Genomic DNA, 5,568 nt, shown 5'->3' with positions numbered 1-5,568 from the left:
TGGTTGTTTCCTGCAGTGTCTTTGAAGCATGAGCTGTGAAAGTCCTTACTTAGTTATCTCTTCTAACAGTTCTATTGTTGTTCAGTTGTGCAGGGATATTTGTTGAGCTTATGCATTCAGAGATCTTTTGATCCCCATAGAAGCAAAAGTCTAAGGGAAATCAAAGAAGAACAATGAAAATGTTAATCAGTTGCATTGTAAAAAGGTTGATGATTAAGCTAATGAGCTAGAGTGAATGAATTCATTTATGTACTTTATGAAAGACCTTGTCTACTGGCATTAATATTTTCATGTTCTATTAATATTGTTAAGCATGTGGAGATGAAGGGGGAGGGTCTTTTGTTTATTCTAAAAGACAGTTGGCACAGGAAAGGCCATGCTTTTCAGTCTCTGATGTATCAGAAAGGACAGTGTTAGTGCCAAGAGGCTGTTCTCTACTGAAAAGTTAATTATATAATATTATTCAGAATTCTGAGTATTAACAATTTTCTTCCAGGAGATTTGAGCCTTCATTTTAAGATTTGAGACTTCACTGACTTTAAAGGTCACTTCTTTTAAAGGCTCACTTCTGTGATGTCCATCTCCAAGACCTTCCATATATTACTGGCTGATGATAAAAAATACAGTCTGATAGAGAGATACAGAAATTTGAGGAAATCTACCCCAGAAAAAAAATCAATACCTCCAGAGTTCATCCAAGATTCTAATTGAAACATGTTTACAGGCATTAAATTTGCCACTTTGGGTAAGTTGCCTTTCTAGAATCTTAATTCAGTACTTGGTACCACACTGCTCCATTCTGGATCCAAGTTCTCTTAGGTGCCCAGCACTTCTCATTTGGAGCTGGCTTCAAGCAGGAACTGCCCTGTGCCTTGCACTGTACTAATGTGAAAGCTCTTAAATCTGTGGCAGATTTCAGTGTGACGTGGTGCAGCAAGGACCACACTGGCAGCAGCAGCCTGGCTTGGTGTAGCAGAGGAGATTGGTGCTGCTGGCAGCCTCAGATGCTTTGGCAAACAGGTCAGAACCAAATGGACAGGATGAATGAAGCATGGCCCATCTCATCCAAAGGGACTTTCTCCTTTGCTTCTGACTGAAATATGATGGGAGTGATAGGACACTTTGGTTTTAGGGAGAGCAGTGTCAGTATTGCACCCTTTTTGGTGAGGCAGAGAATCACGTGTGTATTGTGCCAGCAAAAAAAGAAGTTTGAAGTGGAAGGAAAGAGTGCTAAGACGTTTATGTATTATGTATTTGAAAAAAGACTGGACATGGCACTTGGTGCTATAGTTGAGGTGTTAGGGCATAGGTTGGACTCGATGGTCTTTAGAGGTCTCTTCCAACCTCATCATTCTGTGATTCTGTTTCTGACTTGGGAGGAATTGGACCCCAGGCGGTGCACTCACTTGTCTGTCTTGTAGGTCATACCCTGCTTGCTGGAGAAGGCTCCCTCCTGCCACATAGTTGGAATCTGCTGAGGAGCACGTGGCTGCTGCTTCTCATGAGGACAAGATCCTGTCTGAAACAGGCTCTGAATAGTCAGTTCTCAAGTGGAGGAGCCTCGTGTTTCCTAGCCTAGCAAGAGGGGCTGTCCTACAGCCCAGGACAAGCTCAAGGAAGCTCAGAGAGTCTTTGGGACCTCCCAAGCCCAGCACTTGGGGGAAGGTAAGATCCTGGCCCAGGGTAGGACACGATGGGCAGTTGAGACCATCAGCAGCATTTGCCCAGGTAAAAAGCAGCAGATTTGAAAGCCAGCCTGTCCTTCCATGCTTGCAGGGAATCAGTGGCAGCAGGACTACCTGCTGATTTCCTGAAGGCAATGAAAGGAGCTGTTTTCTCAGATGGCAGTGTGACCATGTTCAAAATAAAATTAAGAGAAGGCTTTTTGCCATGTTGCTCTGTTTCTAGAGACTGAATTTATTTTCTCCCCAAGACTTCCTCATAAAATGAGGCCCTGGCCCAATTGAAATCAGTAGGAGTTGCCCTAGTGACCTCAATAAACCCAGAATTTTCATTTCTAGTGTTCATTTTGTATGATTATTCCCAAAACACAGCATAAAACTGCCAAAGAAAGGGAAATTAATTTTGAAATCCCACTGTAATCTGATTATCTGAAATAAAGGTAGAAATGTTTCTATTAAATTTTACAGAACTCCTGCTCATCAGATTTTGTGTGCCCTGCCCCCAAGCTTTTCTGCTAGAATGCTTTATCTTCAGCCATGAATCTATAGACAGAACAGTAAATTTGTAAAAGGCCTTATGTATATTTTTAAAGTCTGTGTATAGAATTCTAGCACATAAGATACACAGCACAGGTAAAGTACTTTTAAGATTAGAAAGTGTGTGTAAATTGCCCATAGTCCCCTCACCATGAAGAAAAAACAAAACCAGCTTTTTTGCTTGAAGGAATTGGTATTTTGAAAGAGCTTCTTGAAGCCTGTGTACTTGTTGATAGCATCAGAAATGCATTTATATTAAGCCTTTAATTGTAGCATTTTAAAATCAGCTTTCTAATTGTTTTCTATAGACAAAGATAACATAGTTAGCCTTCAGGGATCCTCCACCCTCATCTAAGGGGGTTGGAACAGAGAGTAGCAAGTGCAATTTCCTAGATCTCATTTTAAAGCTTCCCAGGGATGTTATGTGCTGCCTGGGGAGCACCAGCATTTCACAAACAGCTGTGGCTTGTTTTAACCTGACAACAACCAGGGGCTTGCATGGAGAGGAATCTCAGTGGGACTGCTGTGGTTGTCGTTGGAGGTTGGTGGTTTTTTTCTCTGTTCTTTCCTTGTTACTTGTGGAATCTTTTCCCATTTTGTTGCTAAGAAGCACTGATGGCAGGGAGGGGAAACTCCTTTGGTTTTCGGGGCACCCCTCTCAGGCTGGAGGGAACAGAGATACCTTGAGGACTGTTACCCTGGCTCTGTTTGTTGTTAATGTCATAGTTCTCGTTGTTTGGTTTACCTTGTTACACACACCAGTAAAGAACTGTCATTCCTATTCCCATATCTTTGCCTCAGAGCCCCTTGATTTCAAATTATAATAATTTGGAGGGATTATAATTATATATTATAATAATTCGGAGGGGGTTGCATTTTCCATTCCAAGGGAGGCTTTCTGCCTTCCCTAGCAGACACCTGTCTTGTGAACAGAGACAGTTGTGTAGAGAGGAAGGGTTTCCACTCCCTGAGGGCCAAACACCTTGTGTTGCCTTGTGGTGGCAGCAGCTACATGCTCAGCATGGTGTCAAACACCTCAGCAGCTGTGAGGAATTGGAAGGATGAAGTGCCCTGGGGACCCCTGCGTGAAGGCAGGGGTGGAGGCTCCCAGATACAGGCAAGTGGTGAGCAAGGTGATTCTGTGAGCCAAAAAATCTGATCCTGTATCACAACACCCTTGGTGATGGAGGGTTATGGCTGGGATGCTGAACTGTGATTGTGCACATGATTGGCACATGATTGTGGTTTTTCACAGCTCAGAATCCCACTTTGTTTTCTTGTTGTTCTGGGACATTCTCCAGCTCTTTTCTCTCCTGAGCTGCTATTCCTGCTCTGTGCCAGAGGCTTCCATATGCTTAAAGCCCAGAGATTCCCTTTTTGATGAGACTGGGGGCACCTGGTGGAAAAAGACTGGCTGAGGGAGGGTGGGACACCCCAGTGTTTTGGTGACACTGCTTGCATGCTGCCCTGGATGTGCTGAATGCTGGTCTGGCATGGCAGGAGGAGCAGGATAATTCTTTTCTGGGTACAGATGTATTTCAGTTTTCTCCAGCCAATTGCTGGTTGTGCTTAGAAGGGAAAATGAGATTAATTCACTATTTTGGTAGGGTATAAGAGTTGTGATTCTGTAGAGGCTGATTTATGCCTCTGCCTTTCCAGAGTCAGTAGTCCCAGTGTGCTCAGAGGAGGTGTTGGGAGACAAGGCTGACATCTACCTTAAAAACATACATGGAACCATCTCTTTCTTTAACCCCCTCTTTGTAGAAGTTGTGATGCTATAAAATAAATTCCCAGAGAGCTACAGCCTCGCATGTCTGGCTTGGTTTTGTAGTGGGATATTTTATGAATAAAAGAATGATGGAAATGTATTTAGCTTAGAAATACTAAATCCAACAGAACTTCCAGAGCATGGGAGTAGCACAACATAAAGGCACTTGCAGATGTGAAGTTATGGTCCCTTGGTTGCAGCCTTACGCTCAGGTGTGACACATTCTTGCTTTTGTTCTTACTCACCAGGGCATGCTAGGAGTGGTTCTCACTGCAGACACCACTAGTGCTGAGGGAGAAATGTGGTGAGGGAGAGAAATGAAGGGCAGAGATCTGGAATACAGAGGGAAAGTATCTAATCAGAAATAACAGCTCTCATCAGGCACAAACAATAGACAGTAAACTGGCTTCAGGAGCGCTATTCAGGCGTCATGGGAGCCAAATTAACAGACAGAAGGTCAGAGTGGAGTCATGACAACTATTTAAATGATTTTCAAAAGCTGACTATGCTCAAGACTTCCCTAGACTCTACAAAGGGAGAATTTGTTTTGCTGCTTCAAAATACAATCCATGCATATTTTGGCTTTGTCCTCCATGCTTCTTTCAGTAGTTTCTTTACAATATATGCTACATAAGATGTTTTTCCTCCTCAGTGCCTGGGGACGAGCAGGTTGGTTGGCCCTGCTTAGGAAAATAATTTCCAAGTATTGTCTGTAATTGAGAGCACTCTCCTTCATCCCTCTACACAGGATCTTTGTTGGCTCATAATAAGACAGCAAAGGGCAGGGCAGCTGGGAGAGGAAGCTTTCCCTGCAGCCTGCTGTGTTTCCAGGATGGCAGCAGCAGGGTGCTGTGCTCCCTTATCAAACACTTGTCCTGACCTGGTGTCAGTCAGGCATGGGCTCACCTTCTGCCTTTGTGGAGAATTAGCTGGGGCACACAGGGTGGCCTCTGCTGGGATGGATCTCTGTGTCACCCTCCTGCCAGCTGCAGGGGGATGGGTGATCCCAGATCTGGCACAACGCCTGCCAAGGGTTTGGACAAATGGGAACTGACAGAGGGAGTTCATGTCAGGTCAGCATTTCATGGCATTTCTCAGCGGGTATTAGGAGCTTGAAAAACCAGTGAAGTGCAGCATGAGATGTTTAGAAGTTGGGGTTCCTACCAGCTCATGGCAGTCATTTTTCATCCCATTTTACAGGCAGAACTCCCCAGCAGAGCAGTCACAGTGATCATGGCTATCACAGGCTCTGCAGCCCTGGGAAAAGGCAGAGGCTCACAACTGCAAACTGGAGTTCAAAAAGCAGGTCGTGGAATGGTCAGGAATATCAGCTGGAAGCTATTGTGTTGTTCTGATCTTCCAATAGCATGGTCTGTGCTGGCAGGTTTGTTGTCAAAGGTGTATTTTTGTGTGATGAAATACATCTCCTGACCTTAGCAGGACTGGGAGCAAACACCTTCCATTTCCTGTCTAGGAAATCTGGCATTCCTCACTCCATGTCTGCCTTTGAAAGAAAAATGAGAGCTTCTTTCCAGCACTGCCAAAGAAGTGATATTAATTGAAATAAAGCTTGGAATGAAA

This window comes from Molothrus aeneus, chromosome 3 (genome assembly GCF_037042795.1).
Source record: "Molothrus aeneus isolate 106 chromosome 3, BPBGC_Maene_1.0, whole genome shotgun sequence".
NCBI classification, from domain to species: Eukaryota; Metazoa; Chordata; class Aves; order Passeriformes; family Icteridae; genus Molothrus; species Molothrus aeneus.
The sequence above is the reverse complement of the archived record's forward strand: the minus strand, read 5'-3'. Positions refer to the sequence as shown.